We start from the raw sequence: 25,522 nt of genomic DNA, 5'->3' as shown, positions 1-25,522 counted from the left end.
TAGTCTCAGCTTTGGGAATGACATCATGGCCTTGAGTAAGCTGCCAGAGCGGCTTCCACCTGTACAATAATGGCATTTGCCCTAGATGACTCTGAATGTCCCTTTCAGTGCTGATAGTCTAAGGTCGGCTTATTGCTTGGGATGACACTGTGAACTCCAGACATGACAGTCACTCTGGATGTCCCACAGGGTCTAGGAACACCCCATTCTCTGTGCAATACCAGGATAATGCTTTGCTTCCAAAAAGAGGTTCCAAAGGTGTTAAAAACGATGTCCCAGAAGGTCTGGTAATGATTTGTTACCCAGAGTTTTAAATGGAATATGTAACTGCTGAGGAGGCAAAGTCTTCTATTAACCCCATAGGGGTTCTCTTAACTGTGTAGAACTAAAGAGATTGTCACTCAAAAGAGATCTTAATTCTAGGGTTTATTCAGTTATGCTTCTCCTTCTTTTTAAGCAAAGATGCTGAAAATGAAAAGGAAAGATCAAGCATTTTGCCATTACTGTTCAAAATTTCTGTGAACTAGTTAACCCTGTGGTATTCTCAGAAGCATTTTAGTGCTTGTTACAAAACTACCTTGCATTTTTATTACACCTTGAGGACAAGCAACTCAAAGCACTTTACAGACATCATGAAAGGTATTTCTCTGCAGAGAAGTAGGCACCCTGTTGGCCATGAGTCAGATTAGCCACTTTATCCTACTAGCCACAGAAGGCTGCATCCCAAACACACTTATCCCTCCGTTGCTCACATTCCTTGAAGTTTTACTTTCTAGGAAGTCTGAGGCAAAGGGCCTTGTAAGGTAAAGGAGCCTATTTGATGGCACTTCTCTGTCTACCAGCATCAGGGTGGGTTGACCTTTATTTGGCCTGAGAACACACAAGAAACAAGAGTGGGGTAATGTCTGAGGGCCCCCAAGGGAAAGATCCTCTTTCACTTTCATAATTTAGCCCACGGAGGTCACTTCCACACAGTGCTTTCTGGACAGGTTCACCCAGTAAAAGGAGGCAGTTGAGTGGTCATGCTGGAGGGGATCTCAGAAGATACTAGTTCCAATCAAGTTATTCTCAGTCTGCATCCGGTGTATACAACCAGCCTGACTGAATTCAGTTTTGTTTGTTTTGTTTTCAAAGCTACTTCTAGCCAAAAACTAGGTCATTGTGATTGAATGTTTATAACAGCCACATGACTTCACCTGGCCTACCATTCCTACTTTCTCTATCGCCACTCCCCTTCACATAGCCCATACCCTAACTAGACTGAATTTTTGGTTTTTATAATAAGTTATGCTTTCTAGACTCTGCAGCCTTCACACACACACACACACACACACACACACACACACACACACACACATGACATGAATAACACCTACTTATCTTTAAGTCTCAACTTCACTGTCACTCCAGGAAGGCTTTCTCTCCAATGTTGCCGTCAAGCCAGCTCCAACTCATGGCGACCCCATGTACAAGAGAACAAGATGCAGTCCAGTCCTGTGTCATCTTCACGATCATGGAGAAGCTCATAACCATTGTTGTGGCCTCTGCATTTTGAGTGCCTTCCAACCTAGGAGGCTCATCTTTCAGCACTGGCTTGGGCAATAGTCTGTTGTGATCCACAGAGTTTTAAATGGCTAATTTTTGGAAGTAGGTCAGTGGGCCTTTTTTTTCCTAGTCTGTGTTAATCTGGAAGCTCCACTGAAATCTGTCCACCACAGGTGACCCTGCTGGTATTTGATATACTGGTGGCATCAGAGCAACATGCAAGACTTCATAGTATGAAAACTGACTGAGGGGTGGTGGTTCTCTCCCATAATCCAGGTTAACTGGCTCTATTCTGTGCTCCCACAGTACCTTGTCCTATTCCCAAACTTGGCCTTTATCACATTCTGTTGTAATTAACAACTTTCTTGTTTCTTCCATTAGACTTATAAGCACTCTGAAAGTAAGAATGTTGTCTATCTAATTTACTATTGTGTCACCAACGCCTAGTACAATATGCCACATTGTTTACTGAACAAATGAATAGATTGGTTGGGTATTTTACTTCCAATTGGTTATCTGGCATTTCACACTTAGCCTCATCAAATATCATAGCCTTTGTTAGTTAATCACCCAAACGTCTTTAACTGATTCTTTCATAAACCTTATTTACAGAATGCCGGTCTTTATATTTTTTATTTTTATTTTTTGGCCTTATATGCTAACTCCACCAGCATGAATGTGTGATGCAAACATTTTGATCTTTTTACTTCCATCTACTTCAGGACTGAAACATATCTTCAGGTTAAACTGCAATGATACGAAATGGCTGCATATAAAATTTGGATTACGACTAATTTGCCAAAGGAAATCATGAGAAATTAACCACCAAATGTCATGCATTATGTAAACTTATATCCCCTCATTGGAATGATGCATATGGAATTCCCCAAGGTGCCCTCTGAGGAGTGTGACGTGTTTGTATCCACACGTAGATGACGGTTTGTTTGCTATTGGTTTTGTTTTGTTTCTCAGGAGTTGACTCTCTTAGCGGCTTTCTAGAATGAAGATGTATAGAACTTATGTTTACAGATCCAGGGGAGCTTCTGTATATCCAGTAACTGCCTGCAGTATCTGTACTTGTGCATATTGGCAGCAGCGGTAATATTTGTTGGACAAAATGTAAACAGAAATGGATAAAAACAGCATTTCTCAAACAAATGCTTATCACCCATCCAAATCATCCCATATGAGGGAGTAAAGGGGAGAATATCTGCATCCCCAAGTTGCCGCCTGCTCAGCCAGACCATCACATCTGACTTTCTATGCCTCTTACTTCTCATATCTACCTACTGAAATTCTAGCCATCTTTTAAAGTTCTACTCAAATTTAACTGACCTAACAATGTCCTTTCCCCCACCATGGAATGATGTCTAAGTTCCAGAAAGGAGCTCTGAGATCATCTAATTCAGCACTGCTCAACCTTAACAACATGTTAGAATTACCTGGGGGAGTTTTTAGAAAATACAAGTTTAGGTCCTAAATTAGATCAATTAAATCAGAATCTCTCCATCTGAGGTGCAGCTGGGACATAAGGATGTTTCAATGTGTGCCAGAGGATTCTAATGTGTACCCATGGTTGGCAGCCCCTTCCCTAGAAGTTCAGTGTAGCTGGAGCATAGAGGCTGGGGGGTATGGGTGATAGCAAAGAGATAAAGCTGAACATATTGTCAAGGCTCAGCTATGCTTGCTTTATAACCCCTGGGAAAGAGTTTGGTCTCTGTCCTGGAGGCCACTGGAGCCGAAAAGAGGTTTTGACTGGGAGGCAACACAGTCAATTTGGTGTTCGAGGAATTCAAGTTCTTTGATTTCTCTGAACTTTCTTTTCATCACCTGTAAAATGCAGTGAGTGGACTAAATGACTTCCCATGCCCCCCCATCTAAGAGAAAATGATTGGCAGAGGCATCATTCCTAACCTGAAGTGCTAGAACTCATGCCTCCCATATACAGAAGGGCTATACCTTCCCCTATGCAAGACATGGTTATTCTTTGTGGGCGGGGTCTCCTAGGGAATTGATAGAAGGGGCGAGTGCTAACCACCAGCTTCTGCCTCCGCAAGGGACTGATCTCAGTGGAATGGAGGGCCTGTTAATTAGCAGATGAAGCCTTTTCAGTCAAAGCTTATAGACAGGTCTTTCTTGCTTTGGAAACAGAGACTGGCAGCTGTGAGAAACTAGATCCCGACCCTTCCGTCCTTACAAGTATGGGTCAAGAGTCCAACATGGATATTTGTTGAATAGAATGGAACACTGCTTGTTAAATATATACTTGAAATAAACTGTAAACAGGTAGGTCTTTATTTTTGGACTCTCTAGTTTTTGGCTATAGCATGGGTACATGAGGCTCTAAGACACCTGACCAATGGACATGGCATAGTGTGTGTCTCTACATAGGGACTCTTACGTAAACATCCAGAAATTCATTATTATGGTTTTTCAAAGGGCTAGGGAAACATGACCAGCTGAAATTATGTAAACTGAATCTGGCCAAGTTGTTTTCAGTTGCACTGCAGGTCACTTTTCTTAATAGCAATAATGGCCATCATTTGCCTCGGGTTGGGAAATCACCTGCTTGGTAGTGGTAGGCAGCAGTGGTGCTGGAATAAATGGCTGCTTGGGCATCGACAGACTCCTTTGCAATGCCGGGGGGTGGGGGGGACACGCACGTGGATCCCGTTCAGAATTCTGCTCCAGAGATACACACTGTGTGCATTAGACGGCTGGGGGTCCCATCTCCCCCCGCCCCCACCTCCCGCCAGTGTCAGCTTCATTTTTCCTTTTTTGATTCGTAGAAAAACAGCACATCTGTTTGAAATTGTGTTTACTTTTCATTGTCATCTGGAAGAAAAGGCTGCTGCTAATGAAACCGGTGAATTAATATGGATTGCTTGGGACTAAATATGATGGATACTCTCGACAAACACCTGCACCATTAAAGGCAATTTTCTGAGACCAAATGCTGTTTTAGGGGAGACAGAAGCTACTGTAATTGAAGTCTTGGGGGAAATGTGACCTTTTATGTCTTCCCTTGCACAGAAATCGTCACATATTGTTATGTTGAGGTAAGCACAAAATTTCAATTACATTTTGGGATCTGAAAATAAGAATACCCTAGTTTGCCTCCGTTGAATTCTCTGGCTATATCAGCTGTTTATCCTTCTCTTTCCTTGGCAAGAAAGAAATAGGGATTTAAAAACAAAAAGAAGAAGAAGAAAGAAACCACCAAAAACAAGAAATCTTAATCCATGTAATTACTCTAATTGGCTAATGGGAGTCTTTTCTCAATAGCAGACAATTCGTTGCAGTTTATGGACACGTGTTTACATTTCGAAAGGATTCAGTAAATGGCGTTCACTTTCCTGTCTCCCGCTACATAGACTAGCAGAAATCTTGGCAAGCAGATGCAGCCCCGAATTTTCCTCCAAACAACTTATTTTTCCTTTCCACTCCGCTTGTTTGTTGAGATGATGCCTAATGAAGTATTCATCGATGGCAGCGTCACTAATAAAACATAAATCAAATTGGGTTCTACATACCATTCATGTGCTAGAAGAAGGCAGCAGTGTGAACTGGCGCTTGTTTCCAGCTGTTTTCTTGTCATTAGCTTTTAATTTCAACAGCTACCTACTTGGGCTGCCCCTCTCTTTTCTCAGCTCAGGTATTTGTGCTGTTAGTGTGATTGTCAGTTCTGTTCTGCTTGAAAGGTTTCAGTGTACGTTGCTATGGTTACAGGTGCCAGAATTGGAAAGAAATGAAGGGGGTATCAAGGGTTTGACGTAGCTGTGATGAAGGCTTAGTGCTGAAATGTTAGCTATTACTTTGGTGGATTCTATGTTACTTGACAATGAATCCGTTTTAATAGAATATTTAAATGCATTCTTGAATATATGGTGCATCAAAATGGAAATACGGATAACTGGATTTAAAGAAAATGAATATTTTAAAATAGTTGTTGAGTGCCTACCCTATGGGCCACTCGCGAGCTAAATGAACACTGTTAGTGTAATATGTAGCATCACCTGAGGAAGTAATATGGGCCATTTCCTTAGGGCTATGCCAGTGTCCTCTTGTTGTCTCGTCATTTGTTTTCTTTATTTCTTCAGCAGCAGAATGGAATTCTGTAAATGTGGTAATAAGGAGATGAGTGCTTTTGTTATTAAGGTGACTGGGGAGATAGGACTGGGCCGGAGGTTTTAAAAAAAGTCCCATTATCATTTCTTGCCAGAAATGGGTTAGGAAGCAGGCCTGGGTGACTAGCTGTCCCTGGCTTTGCATCCAGAGACTTCCAGGGAGGCTGATTATGCAGATGCCACCCCTGGCCTTGTTGTGATGCTCTATGTGCCTACCTAACTGTCCAAGATGACTGCCCCTTCTTAAAGCAATTGAAGAGGCTGCCGCTCCCTGCTGCAAATCTTTCTCCTTTGCCCCACCCTTTCTGTCTCTAGGGCCCTGCTTCCCTTCGCTTTGGTTCCATGACCTCCAAGGCTTCCTCCCCAGGGTCCTGCAGTACTCCAAGCTTTTGCCTGCTTGTGTGTTTGGGGTACCCTCCTCCTTTCACTCTGTGACTTGTGGAGATGAAGATGCTTGTTCCTTTTGTTTAAAGTCAATTTGCTATTAACAAGTCTTAGAGTGATCTTTCTGTCTCCTTACTACTCTCCACATGAGGGGAACTCCCCCGCATTTCCATTCTCGGTGCCTACACCATCCTTGGAATAGAGTGCAGTGGCTAAGAACATGGGCAGGACACTGGAGCCTGACTGTCTGGGTTCAAATCCCAGCTCTGTCACTTACTAGCTGTGTGATCTTGAGGATGTTACCTAAGGTCTATGGGCCTCAGTTTCCTCATCTGTAAACTGGGATTAATAATTGCACCTAGTCCATAAAGTTTTGATGAGGAATACACACACACACACACACACACACACGTGGAGTCCCTGGGTGGTGCGAACTGTTAACACACTCAGCCACTTACTGAAAGGTTGGAGGTTCAAGTCCACCCAGAGAGAGGCTCCTTAGAAGCAAGGTGTGGTGATCTACTTCCAAAAAATCAGTCATCGAAAACCCTATGGCACACAATTCTACTTTCACACACATGCGGTTGCCATGAGTTGGAATCAACTCAACGGCAAATGGTTTCACATATATACATACATGTATATGTGCACCAGCTTAGACTATTGGGCAGGGCACATATTAGGCACTATATCAGTGTTTGCTTTTATTCGACAAAGATTTATTGTCTGCTATGTGCCAAGCTCTATGCTCACCCTCGGCCCTGGGTGTAGAACAGTGTACAAAATCAATGTGGTCCCTGCTCTCATAAAGTTGATATCTAGTGGGGAGGCAAGCAGTAAGGAAGTAATTGCAATAAAGGGTGAGGAGAGCTAAAATTTCTTGCAACCCATGATTTTCAGAACTGTCTAAACATGTCATGTCATGAAAAACACCTGTATGGCCATGGCCAGGAATTCGCTGCTCTCTGAAGTGTTTGGGGTCTACCCAGACAGACCTATGAATGAAGAGAGAAAGTTGGCCTTTCAGGAAGAACTCCCACAGAGGGTTCAGACTGGAGAGGCCATGTGACTGACAGCAATAAAAGTTTCACTTAAGCCAGAGTCTGGCTGGGACTTTCTCGCTTTTACAAACAACACAAAGGATCTAATTCTCTCTAATAAGCAGAGCTACCAACAGCAGTCTGTACAATAACTTTTAGAAACCTGACCTTGTGACCCAGAGGCCATCCTGAAACCACCGCACCCGCCTCTCTCCTCTCCCCCATTACTCAATAAACGTCCAGCCTGATCTATTGTCCTCTGGAAGAGAAGGCCTATGAAATAATTAACAATCCCCTCTCTGTTCTGCAATACTGACTCCAAACGTTGAGCATTCAGGGCCTCTGGAGAGACTACGCAAAAATGATGTTCTTACCAGGTGATTAGATGACAAAGAGTCCGCTGCCAGGCTTCCGGAACACTGCTGAATGCAGACCATGCCTCAGCATTCCCGGCAGCAGCGTAATTAAGAGGTGGCCCCCGCTAAAGGACAAACTTCTTCCCGCCCTAGAGGCTTGTCTGGTTACAACAGGACTACTAAAAAGGGATTGCAACTCTGACTTGTTTTGAGTCTCTCTATTGAAAGATTTCAAACTGTGGGTTGTGCTAATGCTCCTAGTTGCGAGGGAATGGTTCAGCACCATGTTAACATCTCTTTTTTTGAAAAAGGCCTTTGTATGTTGGCTGGTGGAGCTTTTTGCTTTTAACCTGTCCTTGTAGAAATTTCTGAATAGTAACTTTGATTGGTGGGAAACAGGAAGAGCTGAGGTTTAGACTTCTAAAAGGGAAGACTTGGGCTTTGTGTGGTTCCCAGTACCAAGCCTAAGAAAAAATACTTGGCCAATGGCCAGGGGATGATGAAGAGACTGGGCTGGATCGGATTATGGAGTTGCCTGGAGAAGCTGGGTATATCCTAACAGAGGCAGGGAGCCACAGGCCAGGACCACCAGGACAACATCCATCTTCAGAACCACAGTCAAGTGCTAGGCCACAGTGAAGAGCCAAGGCAGGAAGTCGGAAGCTGGGGATGTAAGAACAAAGCCAAACCAAAACCAAACCCATGGCTGTCGAGTTGATTCCGACTCATAGCGACCCTATAGGACAGAGTAGAACTGCCCCATAGGGTTTCCAAGGAGCATCTGGTGGATTCGAACTGCCAACCTTTTGGTTAGTAGCTGAATGTTTAACCACTGTGCCACCAGGGCCCCGTTTAGGGACAAGGAGGCAGTAAAAACAATGCCACTTATTTGCTGTGTGGCCTTGGGCAGTTTCTGCTTCCTCATCTGTAAAATGTGGGGAAAATAATACCACCTGCATGTGCCACTCATTTGCCTGTTTGGTCTTAGATCTATTTCTTACCCTTTTCCAGCTCTGTTGTGTATTGCAGGAGCACAGTCCCTATAGGCTGTATTCCCCAGGCACCTGTATCAGCACGCTTCATGCTAGGGATGGCTAATGGGAGACACTGGCACGAGATTGGAAAGAAGGAAAGGGAGTACCGAATAGTGCAAATGGTTAAAGCACTCTGCTACTAACTGAAAAATTGAAGGCTCAAGTCCGCCCAGGGGTGCTACAGAAGAAAAGCCTGGTGATCTACTTCTGAAAAATCAACCATTGAAAACCTTATGGAAAACAGTTCTATCCTGACACACATGGAGTCTCCATGTGTTGGACTTGGAGTTGACTTGATGGCAACTGATGGCGGTGCCTCAAGTAGGTCGCTGGCAGCTCAGGTTACTGGCAGCAGCTGTAGCCCCTTTGTGGCTGTGGCTCCTTCCTCCATGGCCCCAGCCCCCCACATAATTGCGGTCCAGCACTGTCCAATAGAAATAAAACGTGAGCCACATTGTAATTTTAAATTTTCTAGTAGCCAAATTAAAAAAACTACAAGGAACAAGTAAATTCAATGTTTATATTTTAGTTAATCCACTATATCCAAAATAGTATCATTTCAATATGTCATTGATATAAAAATTATATATTTTTTCACACTGTTGTTATTAGGTGCCATCGAGTTGATTCTGACTCACAGGGACCCCATGTACAACAGAACAAGACACTGCCTGGTCCTGTGCCATCCTTATAATTGTTGCTATGCTTGTGCCCATTGTTGCAGCCACTGTGTCAGTCCATCTCATTGAGGGTCTTCCTCTTTTTCACTGACCCTCTACTTTACCAAGCATGATGTCCTTCTCCAGGGACTGATCTCTCCTGACAACATGTCCAAGGTATGTAAGACGTAGTCTCGTCATCCTTTCTTCTAAGGAGCATTCTGGTTGTACTTCTTCCAACACAGTTTTGTTTGTTCTTTTGGCAGTCCATGGTATTTTCAATATTCTTCGCCAACACCACAATCCAAAGGCGTCAATTGTTCTTCAGTCTTCCTTATTCATTGTCCAGCTTTCGCATGCATATGAGACGATTGAAAATACCATGGCTTGGGTCAGGTGCACCTTAGTCTTCAAGGTGACATCTTTGCTTTTCAACACTTCACAGAGGTCTTTTGCAGCCAGTTTGCCCCATGGAATGCGTCTTTTGATCTCCTGACTGCTGCTTCCATGGGTTTTTACACACATAGCACATCTTAATGAGGACTAGACATATTTAAAGTACTCAATAGCCATATGTGGCTAGTGGCCACCATATTGGACAGCACAAGTCTACCCCCTGCCAAGTGGCCTGAGCGCTGTACTCTGGTCAACTCCAGTCACATCACCTCCTCTTACTGTCCCTTCTGACCTAGGGAGAGTTGGGGTGTCCTGCTGTTGATAATCACCAAGTTGTCTTATCGTTTCTGCTTGGCCTCCCAGTCTTTAGTTGGCCATAGAAAAAGTTTTCTGTATTAAATCCCTCTTTTACAAATACCTAAAGTGTTGTTAAGGAGCCATGGTGGTGTAACAGTTAAGCGCTTAGCTGCTAACCAAAAGGTTGGTAGTTTCAACCCACCCAGCAGCTCTGCAGGAGCAAGACCTGGTCATCTGCTTCTGTAAAGATTACAGCCTAGAAAACCCTATGGGGTAGTTCTACTCTGTCACATAGGGCCACTTGGAGTCAGGATCAATTAAACGGCACCCATTAACAACAACAAAGTATTGTCTCTTTATGATTGTTGTTCTTATTGTTAGCTGCTGTCCGGTCGGTGGCCCCTGACTCATGGTGACCCCATGCACAATGGAACAAAACATTGCCCAGTCCTGTGCCATCTCCATGATCAGTTGCAGATCAGACTGCTGTGATTCATAGGGTTCTCACTGGCTGATTTTTTTGGACGTAGATCACCAGGCCTTTCTTTCTAGTAGTTCTTAGTGTGGAAGCTCCCTAAAACCTGTTCAGCATCAGAGCAACACACAAGCCTCCTCTGACAGATGGGTGGTAGCTATGCATGAGATGCACTTGCCAGGAATCAAACCCAGGTCTCCCGCACGGAGGGCAAGAATTCTACCACTGAATAACCAACGCCCCTGGTAGGCCCTGACTAATACACTGCTTAATAGTGTTGTTGGAAGCACCAATAAAGCTATTGCATGTAAAGCCCTTGGAATAGTGTCAGGCACATAGTAAGTGTTCAATGAGTGGTGGTATTTAAAAAGTAAAGGTTTGAAAAAGCAGTGTAAGACAACTGGACAATATAAGCAAATAATATTAAGAGATTAAAGATGTAACCATAGCGATACTGCTACGCTCACTACTCCTAAGACCATTTCCAAACAGTTCCCTGAGAAGAGGTCCACATGGCCTGCTTCGGTGCCTTTCTGCTGCCACCACACAGAGGAGAAGTCTGGAGAGAGGAAGAAAAAGTTCTCCAAAATATTCAGTCGCTATGAGCCAGAATCGACTCGATGGCAATGGGTTTGGTTTGGTTTATGAGTGAGAACTTTTGCCCTTCACTTGTTTGAAGGTACCACACTTACCCTGTCCACACTGGGAGAGCACATAGGTGGCACAGGCAGCAATCCAAAAACATTTTTACCACAGTCAGGTATATGCTATGAACAAATTAAAGTTTTTAAGTCAGACAGAACACGTTTTAAATCACTGCACTGCTACTTTTTGGGTATATAACCACGGGCAAGCCACAAACATTCTCTGCACCTCAGTTTCCTCATCTTTAAAATGGATGATAATAATACTTAACTGAATTATTGTGAGGATTAAACAAGACATATGTGTAAAGGAACTGACACATTGCCTCACTTAGGTTAAATGTTTGACAAATGCTAGTTTTTAGTTACAGATGTAGTCATGCCCTCAGTTTATTTAACTTGGGCTAAAATATCACTCAGTCTCTTCAAGGTTGCCATTGTTTTATCTTCTGTTGTCCACTTGTTCTTCCTTGTTGACGTACCTCTTTGTCCAGGACTGAGCTGTTTAGCACAACTCGTTGGGTTTTTGGCAAAGGACAGCCCTGTTCTTCCCATGCACTGGCTGAGTGCAATCAAAATCATGTATGAAGGGCGAAGGTAGGCTTGGGGTTCCTCCAGGCTAATGCTGCATATTAGTTTCCCAGGGCTGTCATAGCAAAGAACAATAAACTGGGTGCCTCAAAACAACAGAAATGTGTTCTCTCACAGCTGTGGAGGCTAGAAGCCCGAATTCAGGGTGTCAGCAGGGCCATGTTCTCTTTGAAGACTGGGGGAAGATCCTTTCTTATCTCTCTCAGCTCTTGGTAGCCCTAGGCATTCTTTGGCACGTAGATGCATCACTCCAGTTCTGCTCTGCCTTCACATGGTCGTCTTCCCTCTGTGTGTCTGACAGCTTTTCTTTTCCTGTTTTATAAGGACACCAGTCATACTGGATTAGGACTCACCCTACTTCAGTATGACCTCACGTGAACTTAACTGATAACATCTTCAAAGACTATTTCCAAACAAGGTCACATTCACAGGTACCAAGGGATAGGACTTCAACATATCTTTCTATGGGGTCGCCATGAGTTGGAATCGACTTGATGGCAACAGGTTTGGTTTGGGTATGTAGCTAGCTAACTAGTTATATTTTGTTGTGGTGAAATATATAGCAACAAGTTTGCCATTTTAACCATTTTTAAGTGATATTAATTACATTCACCATATTGTGCCATCAACATATATTTCGGGGGAAATAATTCAGCCATAACAGTAACTGTCCAAGGAGGCCCAATAGAGCACAGTGGCAGCAGGAATCCCAGGCAGTAATAATCCTCAAAGTGAGAGGAGAGGCAGCAAAGAGATGCAGGGCAGTCTGGCTTAGCTGGGTCAGTATCTAACACTGTGGCTGGAGAACATGGAGGAGGGTCCATCCTCTAGAGAGGAGGATTAACAAGGGCGTGTCCAAGGGTCATGGCTCCACCAAGTGAGCTTCAGGCCAGGGCAGGCCTCTGCTCAGCAGGTCTGTAGTGTAAATATGGAACTAAAGTGGTTACATAGATTTATGGATTGGGAACACATGGCGGAACTTAGGCATGACGGCATCTGAGCTCAGGGCAACAAGACTAATATCAGGCCTTGCCAACTGGTGGGGCTGAGTCTCCTGGAAGCCTGCCAGGCTCAATCGCTGTCTGGGTGGTGCTTATAGTTGCAAGGGCTGGGGGAGAACTTCCCCTTCTGCCAGACCTTTTGTACTGAACATTCACAGTGCCTGCCATTCCCACAGCCCCCATTCTCTTATAAACAACCCTGTTTTATAGCCCTTGCTAATGGGCCAGCCCTAAGAAGCCATGTTTTATACCACATGATCTTGCTCTCACCTCCTTCTCCACTTAGACACTCCAGCTTATTGAATAGCAGGTGGACACCTGGCCCAAGAACAGCCATTCGTTTGACCAGTCATTAGCCTATGAGGTGGCCTGACATGACAGCTCTATCCAACAAGAAGCAAGAACTATAGGGATGTGATAGAAAAATAATAGAGGAAAGGAAGAGGAAGTCAGGTGGATAAGTCAGGTTAAGGATAGAGCACTAGAAAAAAAGTTCAAGAATTCCAGCTTTTGAGTTTCCCAGAGCTGTCTTTGATCCAGTTCCAGTGATTATAAGGCCTAGTCTCTGGATGTATTAGTTAAGAGATGGCTAGCTGCAGTGAGCAGCCATCTAAGATGCATCAATTCGTCCCAACCCACCTGGAGCAAAGGAGAATGAAGAACACTAAAGACACAAGGAAAATATTAGCCCAAGAAACAGAAAGGACCACATAAACCAGAGACTCCATCAGCCTGAGACCAGAAGAACTAGATGGTGCCCGGCTACCACCAATGACCACCCTGACAGGGAACATAACAGATAGTCCCTGATGGAACAGGAAAAAAGTAGGGTGCAGAACTCAATTTCTAGTAAAAAGACCAGATTTAATGGTCTGACTGAGACTAGAGGAACCCCAGAAGACATGGCCCCCAGACTCTCTGTTAACCTAGAACCAAAACCATTCCTGAAGCCACCTCTTCAGACAAAGATTAGAATGAACCATAAGACATAATATGATACTTGTGAAGACAGTGCTTCTTAGCTCAAGCAGATACATGAGACTAGATGGGCAGCTCCTGTTCAGAGCTGAGATGAGAAGGCAAAAAGGGACAGGAGCTGGTTGAATGGACATGGGAAATTCGGGGTGCAAAGGGAGAGTGTGCTGTCACATTATAGGGAGAGCAACTAGGGTCACATCACAATGTGTGTATAAATTTTTGTATGAGAAACTAACTTGAACTGTAAACTTTCACTTAAAGCACAATTAAAAAAAAAAGAGAGATGGCTAGCTGTTGTAAAGGAGTCCCTAGGTGGTGCAGATGCTTAAGCGCTTGACTACTAGCAAAAAGGTTGGTGGTTTGAATCCCCTCAGAGGTGCCTTAGAAGAAAGACCTGGTGATCTGCTTCCAAAAGGTCACGAACCTGAAAACACTTTGGAGCACAGTTCTACTCTGAAACTCATGGCAGTCTCCATGAGTCAGAATCGACTTGACGGTAACTGGTTCGGCAACTGGTTCAGCAACTGGCAGCTGCTGCTTTCTCAGTGACAACACAACAAAAATTTCTCACTCCATAGTCTAATACAGGTGCTCACAGTGATGCACCCTTTCACACCTGGTCATTCAAGAATTCCATCTTGTTGCTCTGTCCTCATCTAGGTCCTTAGAGTTCTCTCCATCTAGCCGGTGGATAGGGAGAGACCGTAAGGAAGACACACATGCTATTTGTCCACTTAGCCCCAGGAATGTGACACACATCAGTTCCCCCACCTTGCACTGGTGAAAAGTAGTCTTATGGCTCTACATAGGTTCAAGGGGGCTGGGATTAGAGTTCTTGGCTGGGCAACCACTTTTCAACAACAATTCTACAGTATGGAGTGGGAACACCAATCTTTGCCAGCTGACTTCCCCTGCTGCACAATTCTGGGATTCCCTGGAATTCTGCCCCCCTTATTGCCCCATCTTCTTACAATACCCTTCCCTCCCCTATACCCTTTACTTGACTAGGCTGAATAAGTCGCTTTTCTTCACAACAGATGAACTTAGCTATAACAGGTGCCTTTAGGGGAGAGAGTGTTTTTCCCTCACTCAGTGGAAGTCTATGTATGTATTGTTAGTGCCTACAGAGGAAGGTTCTTGAACAGGGGGTGTGTTCTGTGGTCCAGCTCTACTGTCATCAGACCTGAACAGGACAACTGATGCTGTCTCCCATTTCCTGGGCTCTTCTGGAACCTTGGGTCCTGGTTCTCATTGCTCCCTTTTGATTGCAAGTTAGGAACCCACCAACTCTGGAGAGATCTTACAGAAAACCTGGGCTTTTCCAAGGTCTCCACAGCATAAGGGGGTGTTTCTCTCAGGGTCAGGAAGCAGCATTGTCATATGTACAACAGTGCTCTCACTCCAAGTTCCTCCTCATCCTATCAAGCTAGGTTTGGAGTGCTCTGGGATGCACTAGAGAAACAGACTCTAAGTCAGGCTTGATACTCTATCCGGGTCACCGTCAAGTCCATGGTGACACTGGGTATCTCTTTATGGTTTGAACCCCAGTTTTGTGACCCAAGTCAACCCTGGGTGGGAAGGAGAAAAATGGCAGCAGAGGAAGGGTCCTAACGTTGAGGTTCCCTACATGAGGAGACATACAGTTGAATGGGAGTCCAAGTAGCATGATGGTTTTTAATAAAATTTTAGAGAATATTGAAAATTTCAAATTGTTTTAGACAGTATCGGTGCAATGCCATCGGATTCATTACAATATTTTCAAAAAAGAACAGCCAATATAAACTGAAAATGAAAGGTGATGAAAATCAGCAGTTTTATCAAGTAGCTCCATCAAGAAATATAAGGACTATGCTCTCCTAGTATGGATATTTCCAGTTTTAATGGCTTGAAAAAAAGATTAAAAAAAAAGTCTGTTGCCTTTCATATGACAACTTACTTTTTATACCCAAAAGCTATCCTTGCAAAACAATGTTTCTTCCAATAAACTCTCTCTCTAGGGCCAAACCAGAGCTATTTCACTTTAGTCAGTTACATATTTGGATTTTCTCTGTCCAATGTGGACTGAAATTACGGTCCTGTACAAGGCAGTGATATGCAGTAATCCCAGGGTGCTACAGATACCATTGATTAGAATGTGCTTTCTAAATACCCCTTTTGAGGGTACTAGGAGTGTGCTTAGTAAAGATTCCAGCCACATGGATCAAGATTAGTATTGGTTTCTTGAGAGGCTGGTGCTAGGGCAGGACTCTACTTGAGGTTTCTAGTTGCTGAGAGATTGACAGGTTAAGTCTGAGCCAAAGTCCTTAGTGCCTATAGATGGTCAAGCCAGAAAAACTAGGTACCAGATGCCAAGTCTACAGGGATAATAGTAGGGCTGCAAGCCAGAGTCCAAGCTAAGTTAGGATCCATGGGAAAATAAAAACAGGGTAAGACCAGCCTGCAACGAAAATAAGGAGAGGCCTGGGTAAGTCTTGGGATTCATTCAATCATTTATTCAATAAATATTTATTAAATATCTATTACATACTAGGCATTGTAGATGACCTTATTGGCATTGGACATGTGCATCACTCTCATTTGAAGATGTAGATCAAGACAGCCAGAGTTTAAATTCTGGATCAGCAACTCATTATCTGTGTGACCTTAAACAAGTTATATAACCTCTCTGTGTGTTAGCTTCTCATCTATAAAACAAGAGATATTAACTGAAATCTACCTCATAACGGTTCCAATAAGAAATGGGAATTCTTGTAAAGCTCATAACACCTGGCACATGGTAAGTACATGTAAATGTTTGTTAAATAAGTAAAACAGAATTGGAGAAGACCCCTATTAGCGATCTTGAGACTGGGTATCAAACTGAAAGAGAGGTAGAGATTGGAGATCTCCTCCACTTCCGCCTCTTCCTGTTCCTTGTCTTCTAAATCATTCCTTTGTATTGTATGAAGAAAGAAGTCGAAAAGCAAATGAGTGGCATAAAATAGATTTTAGGAAGACTTTTCAAAACAGTGAAACATTCATTTTATTTTAGTATATGTTTTTTTTGACACAAAAGAGTTTAAGTGGCTTACAACAAAAATAGTCACAATGAACTAAAAATAAAGAAAATAGAAACAGAAGTAGAAAATCCAGCTCAAGGAAGGAAAACCCCTTAAGTATTCCAACCATAAGCGTCAACACAGTTGCTGTAGTTGAGCTTCAGTTTAGTTCTCTGCTTTCGAGTGATGAAGGCAAAGACAGAAACACTATCAATTATATAGTCCTCACTATCTGTTTGGGAGAAGCAGACATATTCCTTAATGGAAAACAAACTTTTCTTCCTGTGATATTTCTAAAATTTCTCACATTCGACTTTATATGAGTGACAGTAGAGTTGAACACAGGTTTGGAATCAAGCAGCTCTGGATTCAAATTCCAGCTGCATCACCTGTTAGCTCTGTGATCTAGGGCATGTAACTTAGCCTCTTTGAGACTCTGACTTATCTGTAAAATGGGAATAATAATTGCTTCTACCTCCTAGGGTTTCTGTGACAACTAAATGAGATATAATGCACTTAACACAGTGCCTGACACATTCTAATCCCTCAATAAATGGAAGGTCTTTATCTCCTCCACTTCCTCCTCTTCCTGTTCCTTGTCTTCTCCTTCTTTTTCATCCCCCCTTCCTCCTCTTCCTCGTCTTATTCCCACTACCTGATACATTATATGGGGAAACACCCTCTAAATACTTGTTCTTGGTGAATATAATGGCAATAACAACAGATAACAGCTACACAGCACTTTGTATCTGCCAGACACTATTCTAAGCACTTTAAATTCCTTAATTCATTTAATTTTCACAATACATTAGCCGTATCATGTTCAAGGGTGAAAACCATATGAAGTATTTAGAGGAAAGTGTTTTATTGAAGTCCAATGATATACCAACCAACGGATGGTGTCAATGAGTTATGGGACTGATATTTCCTTGGACTGTAAGTTAAAGTGGAGGTCCAAATGAGAGAGTGGGTGGCTTAGGTCATTTCAGATCTAAGTCTTATGGGTAAGAGCTCTCACTTTCCTTGTCTCTGGCTTCAGTTCCAGACTCACTCCCTCTATCATATGCGTAAGTCACAGAGGTCCAAACAAGGATATGATTCTAGCAGAGGTTTGTACCCTGGGGCCCATGGATGTCCTTCTCATCAAAAAAAAAAAAAAAAAAACCCTCAATGCCCATACGGGGGTCTCAGGAGCTCTGGGAATCTTGTGTAATTATATACAACCCTGTGCATACATGTGCATATTCCTGGGATGATGGTCAATATATTTCATTAGATTTTCCAGGGGATCTACATACCCACACTGTTGGGAACTACTATTATAAAGGAACCAAGAAGAAGACTGACGTGTAGTTCAGTCCAGCTCGCCAAGATGGGAAGGATCATTACCCGATATGGGGGTTTTCTGGGAGAGACTTTGAAACTGTATGTTATGTGTCTTGGTAACTTAACAGCAACAATAAGTGGTTAGACAGTATGTCAAGGATTTTGGTACTTTGTTATTCTGAAATCTTGATGCTGCCACTGCTCTCAAAACTGACAGGAACGTAGGTGGTAGCTGAAGCCACGGATGTGAACTGGTAACTTAGAGAAACTTGATAGATGGAAAAGAGCAGAGAGCCAATGAAGGATCCCTGAGGGATGACAAACAAGATGGATGGAAGAATATAATAGCAATATATAATATGTTTCAGACAGTATTCTAAACCTTTATTATGAAATGTAATTTCAGGAGGCAGGGCCAAGATGGCAGAATAGCCAGACACTTCCGGAGATCCCTCTTACAACAAAGCCCCGAAAAAACAAGTGAAACGATTATATTTATGACAAGCTAGGAGCCCTGAAATCAAATGCAAAGTTAGAAAATGGACTGAGTGGCAGGGGGCGGGAGAGAAGGTTCAAAAGCGGAGAGGAGTTGCCGGACCTGAATCGCCAGGATCCCTCAGGCACCATTCCTGGGAGTGGCTGCAGTGGGCTCGTAGTAGCATTCGGCTACAGTTTCCTCAGGGAGAAGCAGCCAGCCACAAAGCCTACTCACACCTCCGGAACCAGAGAAGAACGCAGCTCTGGGGAAATGTTAAGTACTTGCGTATATTTTACCAATCCATGGCCTCCAAGCCGACTTCAGAGGCTGTTGATTTCCTGGGTCCTGTTGAGTGTCAGAAGCCATTCTCCCAGCCTTGGAGAAGGAATAAACTCGCAATTGGTGGAAAAGATAATTTGCCGGCTCCACTAACCTGGGGAGCTCCACACAGAAGCAGCTCCTGTCCAGACATAAATGATCCGTGGACTTTGACTACCTTTCCCCCTTGCATGGACCTGTGTGGGCCTATTTCAGGAGAATAGGCTCTTGTGGGCAGACTGCAACTTTTTCAGCTGTATAGCAGAGAGGTGGGTGTTTGATACTTAACACCACTTTGCCTGTTAAACAGGGTCCTCACCTACCCACATCAGGGGCCTAAGAACTGGTGGCTCCACTCAGGACACCCAGCCACCTGTGACAGGGGTCCAAGGATAACTGGTACCTCCCAGTACTTACAACCAAAAACACTGGGTGCCCATGGTCCGTCTGCAGAACCCACCCACCTGTATGCTCTAGGGAACAGGGACATGCTTTCCTCAGAGACACTTGGGGGACAATTCTCAGCCCCCTGCCTTGTTCACAGTGTGATCCCCTGATGCAACCAGATACCGGTACCTAAACCAATCACCCCTGTCCCTCTAAGACTGTAGGACAGAGCCTGTACCACACACTTGACGATAAGCTACCTGGACACCTGAGCTGAATTCATACAAATAAAGTGAATGGACTCTGAGACTGATATACCTGATAACAGCTCTAGCCACCTGGGGACAGGACGTCAGAGCTCCAAAGGCGAAAATAACCAAGCTAGCTCACTCAAGCAACCCATTTGGGCATATCAAAACAAAACAATGCAAGAAGCCAGGATACAGTAAGCAAACATAAAACAAACTAATTTAATAACTTATAGATGGCTCAGAGACAACAGTCAATATCAAATCGCATAAAAAAAAAAACAGAACATGATCGCTTCAACAGCCTCTCAAAACAAAGAAACAAGGGATCTTCTAGATAAAATTGCCTTCCTGGAATTACCAGATGCAGAATACAAAAGATTTATATACAGAGTTCTTCAAGACATCAGGAACGAGCTCAGGCAATACACAGAACAAGCCAAGGAACACACAGATAAAGCAGTTGAAGAAATTAAAAAGGTTATTCAAGAACATAATGAAAAATTTAATAAGCTACAAGAATCCATACAGAGACAGGAATCAGAAAGTCAGAAGGTTAACAATAAAATTACAGAATTAGACAACTCAATGGAAAGTCAGAGGAGCAGAATTGAACAAGTGGAAGGCAGAATTGGTGAGATTGAAGACAAAGCACTTGGCACCAATATATTTGAAGAAAAATCAGATAAAAGAATTAAAAAGAATGAAGAAACCTTAAGAATCATGTGGGACTCTATCAAGAGAAATAACCTATGAGCGATTGCAGTACCACAAAAGGGATGGATAACAGAAAATACAGAGAGAATTGTTGAAGATTTGTTGGCAGAAAACTTCCCTGATATAGTGAAAGTTGAGAAGATAGCTATCCATGATGCTCAGCAAACTCCATATAAGATAGATTTTAAAAGAAAGTCACCAAGACATAGTATAATCAAACTTGCCAAAACCAAAGGTAAAGAGATAATTTTAAGAGCAGCTAGGGGTAAATGAAAAGTCACCTATAAAGGAGAGTCAATAAGAATAAGCTCGGACTACTCGGCAGAAACCATGCAGGCAAGAAGGCAATGAGATGACTTATATAAAGCGTTAAAGGAAAAAAACTGCCAGCCAACAATCATATATCCAGAAAAACTTTCTCTCAAAATGAAGGTGAAATTAGGACATTTCCAGATAAACAGAAGTTTAGGGAATTCGTAAACCAAACCCAAACTACAAAAAATACTAAAGGGAGTTCTTCGGTTAGAAAATCAATAATATCAGGTATCAACCCAAGACTAGAACACTGGACAGAGCAATCAGATGTCAACCCAGACACGGAAATCATGAAAATAAATCAAGATTTAAAGAATGCTCAAAACAGGGAAACAGCGATGTTATTATAAGAAATGTCGTCATAGATCTTTCATATGGAGAGGAAGACATGGTGATATAAAGAAATAAAAGTTAGGTTTAAACTTAGAAAAATGGGGTAAATATTAAGGCAACCACAAAGGAGACTATCCTACACATCAAAATAAAATACAAGAAAAAAAAAAGAGAGACTCAGCAAAAACAAAATCAACAACAACGAGTAAGAGGAAAAGACAATATATAAAGATAACCACTCAGCACAAAAAAACAAGTGGGAAAAAGAAACTGTCAACAACACACAAAAAAAGACATCAAAATGACAGCACTAAATTCATACTTACCCATAATTACACTGACTGTAAATGGACTAAATGCACCAATAAAGAGATAGAGAGTGGCAGAATGAATGAAAAAACAAGATCTGTCTATATGTTGCCTACAAGAGATACACAGACTTAGAGATACAAACAAACTAAAACTCAAAGGATGGAAAAAATATCAAGCAAACAACAATCAAAAAAGAGCAGGAGTAGCAATATTAATTTCTGACAAAATAGACTTTAAAGTTAAATTCATCATAAAGGATAAGGAAGGACACTATATAATGATTAAAGAGACAATATACCAGGAGGATACAACCATACTAAATATTTATGCACCCAATGACAGGGCTACAAGAAACATAAAAGAAACTCTAACAGCATTGAAAAGTGAGATAGACAGCTTCACAATTATAGCAGGAGACTTCAACACACCACTTTCAGTGAAAGATAGGGCATCCAGAAAGAAGCTTAATAAAGACATGGAAGATTTGAACGCCACAATCAATCAACTTGATCTTATACGCATATACAGAACACTCCATGCAACAGCAACCAAGTATACTTTCTTTTCTAGTGCACATGGAACATTCTCTAGAAGAGACCACATATTAGGTCATAAAGGAAGCTTTAACAGAATCCAAAACATCAAAATACTACAAAGCATCTTCTCTGACTGTAAGGCCATAAAAATAGAAATCAATAACAGAAAAAGAAGAGGAAAGAAATCAAACACACGGAAACTGAACAATACCCTGCTCAAAAACGACTGGGTTATAGAAGACATCAAGGATGGAATAAAGAAATTTATAGAATCCAATGAGAATGAAAACACTTCCTATCAGTACCTTTGGGACACAGTGAAAGCAGTGCTCAGAGGTCAATTTATATCAATAAATCACACACACAAAAAAGAAGAAAGGGTTAAAATCAAGGAATTATCACTACAACTTGAACAAATAGAGAGCAACCAAAGAAACCTCAGGCACCAGAAGAAAGGAAATAAGAAAAATTAGAGCAAAATTAAATGAAATAGAAAACAGAAAAACAATTGAAACAATTAACAAGACCAAAAGCTGGTTCTTTGAAAACATTAACAAAATTGATAAACCACTGGCCAGATTGGTAAAAGAAAAACAAGAGAGGAAGCAAATAACCTGAATAAGAAATGAGATGGCTGATACTACAACAGACCCAACTGAAATTAAAAGAGTCATATCAAATTACTATGAAATTGTACTCTAACAAATTTAAAAGCTAAAAGAAATGGATGAATTTCTAGAAACAGACTGCCTACGTAAATTAACACAACCAGAGGCAGAACAACTAAATAGACCCATAACAAAAGAAGAGATTGAAAAGGTAATTAAAAAAGTCTCAACAACAACAACAACAACAAAAAAGCCCTGGCCCGGACAGCTTCACTGCAGAGTTCTACCAAACTTTCAGAGAAGAGTTAACAACACTACTACTAAAGGTATTTCAGAGCATAGAAAAGAACGGAATACTCCCAAACTTATTCTATGAAGCCAGCATATCCCTGATACTAAAACCAGGTAAAGACACCACAAAAAAAGAAAATTACAGACCTATATCCCTCATGAACTTAGATGTAAAAATCCTCAACAAAATTCTAGCCAATAGAATTCAACAACATATCAAAAAAATAATTCACCGTGACCAAATGGGGTTTATACCAGGTATGCAAGGATGTTTTAACATTAGAAGAACAATTAATGTAATCTATCGTATAAACAAAACCAAAGACAAGAACCACATGATTTTATCAATTGATGTAGAAAAGGCATTTGACAAAGTTCAACACCCATTCATGATAAAAACTCTCAGCAAAATAGGAATAAAAAAAAAAAAAGAAAATTCCTCAACATAATAAGGGGCATTTACAGAAAGCCAATAGCCAACATCATCCTAAATGGAGAGAGTCTGAAAGCATTCCCCCCAAGACCGGGAATCAGACAAGGATGCCCTTTATCACCGCTCTTATTCAACGTTGTGCTAGAGGTCCTAGCCAGAGCAATTAGGCCAGATAAAGAAATAAAGGGCATCCAGATTGGCAAGGAAGAGGTAAAAGTATCTCTATTTGCAGATGTCACGATCTTATACATGGAAATCCCTAAAGAATCCTCAAGAAAACTACTGAAACTAATAGAAGAGTTCAGCAGAATATCAGGATACAAGATAAACATACAAAAATCAGTTGCATTCCTCTAAGCCAACAAAAAGAACATCAAAGAAGAAATTACCAAATCAATGCCATTTACAGTAGCCCCCAAGAAAATAAAATACTTAGGAATAAATCTTACCAGAGATGTAAAAGACATATATAAAGAAAAGTACAAGACACTACTGCAAGAAACCAAAAGAGACCTACTTAAGTGGGAAAACATACCTTGCTCGTGGATAGGAAGGCTTAACATTATAAAAATGTCTGTTCTACCAAAAGCGATCTATAGATACAATGCAATTCTGATCCAAATTCCAACGACATTTTTTAACGAGATGGAGAAACAAATCACCAACTTCTTATGGAAGGGAAAGAGGTCCTGAATAAATAAAGCATTACTGAAAAAGAAGAACAAAGTGGGAGGCCTCACTCTACCTGATTTTAGAACCTATTATACCGCCACAGTAGTCACAACAGCCTGGTACTGGTACAACAACAGATACATAGAGCAATGGAACAGAATTGTGAATCCAGACATAAGACCATCCACGTATGAGCAGTTTATATTTGACAAAGGCCCAAAGTCTGTTAAATGGGGAAAAGACAGTCTCTTTAACAAATAGGGCTGGCATAACTGGATATCCATCTACAAAAAAGTGAAACAAGACCTATACCTCACACCATGCACAAAAACTAACTCAAAGTGGATCAAATACCTAAATATAAAATCTAACATGATGAAGATCATGGAACAAAAAATAGGGACAACATTAGGAGCCCTAATACACGGCATAAACAGTATACAAAACCTTATTAACAATGCAGAAGAGAAACCAGATAACTGGGAGCTCCTAAAAATCAAACACCTATGCTCATCTAAAGACTTTACCAAAGGAGTAAAAAAATTACGTACAGGCTGGGAAAAAGTTTTTAGCTATGACATTTCAGTCAGTGTCTGATCTCTAAAATCTACATGATACTGCAAAAACTCAACAACGACAAAAAAACTCAACTACAAAAAGACAAACAGCCCAATTAAAAAATGGGTAAAGGATATGAACAGGCACTTCACTAAAGAAGAGATTCAGGCTGCTAACAGATACATGAGGAAATTCTCACAATCTTTAGCTATTAGAGAAATGCAAATCAAAACTACAATGAGATTCCATCTCACTCCAACAAGGCTGGCATTAATCCAAAAAACACAAAATAATAAATGTTGGAGAGGCTGTGGAGAGACTGGAACACTTACACACTTCTGGTGGGAATGTAAAATGGTAAAACCACTTTGGAAATCGATTTGGCACTTCGTTAAAAAGCTAGAAATAGAGCTACCATGCTATCCAGCAATCCCACTCCTTGGAATATATCCTAGAGAAATAAGAGCCTTTACACGAACATATATATGCACATCCATGTTCATTGCAGCTCTGTTTACAATAGCAAAAAGATGGAAGCAACCAAGGTGTCCATCAATGGATGAATGGATAAATAAATTATGGTATAATTGCACAATGGGATGCTACGTATCGATAAAGAACAGTGATGAATCTGTGAAACATTTCATAACATGGAGGAATCTGGAAGGCATTATGCTGAGTGAAATTAGTCAGTTGCAAAACGATAATATTGTATAAGCCCACTATTATAAGAACTCCAGAAATAGTTTAAACATAAAAGAAAATATTCTTTGATGGTTACGGGGGCAGGGAGGGAGGGAGGAAGAGGGGTTTTCACTAGTTAGATAGTAGACAATAACTATTTTAGGTGAAGGGAAAGACAACACACAATACAGGCCAGGTCAGTACAACTGGACTAAGCCAAAAGCAAAGAATTTTCCTGAGTAAACTGAATGCTTCGAAGGCCAGTGTAGCAGGGGCGGGGGTTTGGGGACCATGGTTTCAGGGGACATCTAAGTCGATTGGCATAATAAAATCTATTAAGAAAACATTCTGCATCCCACTTTGGAGAGTGGCGTCCGGGGTCTTAAAGGCTAGTAAGCGGCCATCTAAGATGCATCAATTGGTCTCAACCCACCTGGAGCAAAGGATAATGAAGAACACCAAGGACACAAGGTAACCATGACCCCAGGAGACAGAAAGGGCCACAGAAACCAGAGACGACATCAGCCTGAGACCAGAAGAACTAGATGGTGCCTGGCTACAACCGATGACTGCCCTGACAGGGAACACAACAGTCTCTGAGGGAGCAGGAGAGCAGTGCGACGCAGACCCCAAATTCTCATAAAAAGACCAGACTTAATGGTCTGACTGAGACTAGAAGGACTCCAGTGGTCACAGTCCCCAGACCTTCTGTTAGCCCAAGACAGGAACCATTCCCGAGGC

At 41.9% G+C, this 25,522-nt stretch overlaps 1 long non-coding RNA gene across 2 annotated transcripts in view; it reads left to right on the top strand.

Moving 5' to 3' along the window:
- The window catches only part of LOC126069500 (uncharacterized), a 1,199,210-nt gene that overhangs the window by 1,043,046 nt on the left and 130,642 nt on the right, over positions 1-25,522 (top strand). The window lies entirely within an intron of this gene.

The sequence above is a fragment of the Elephas maximus genome, chromosome X (genome assembly GCF_024166365.1).
Source record: "Elephas maximus indicus isolate mEleMax1 chromosome X, mEleMax1 primary haplotype, whole genome shotgun sequence".
Lineage (NCBI taxonomy): Eukaryota > Metazoa > Chordata > Mammalia > Proboscidea > Elephantidae > Elephas > Elephas maximus.
Note: the sequence above shows the minus strand (reverse complement) of the source record. Positions and strands in the feature narration are given on the sequence as shown.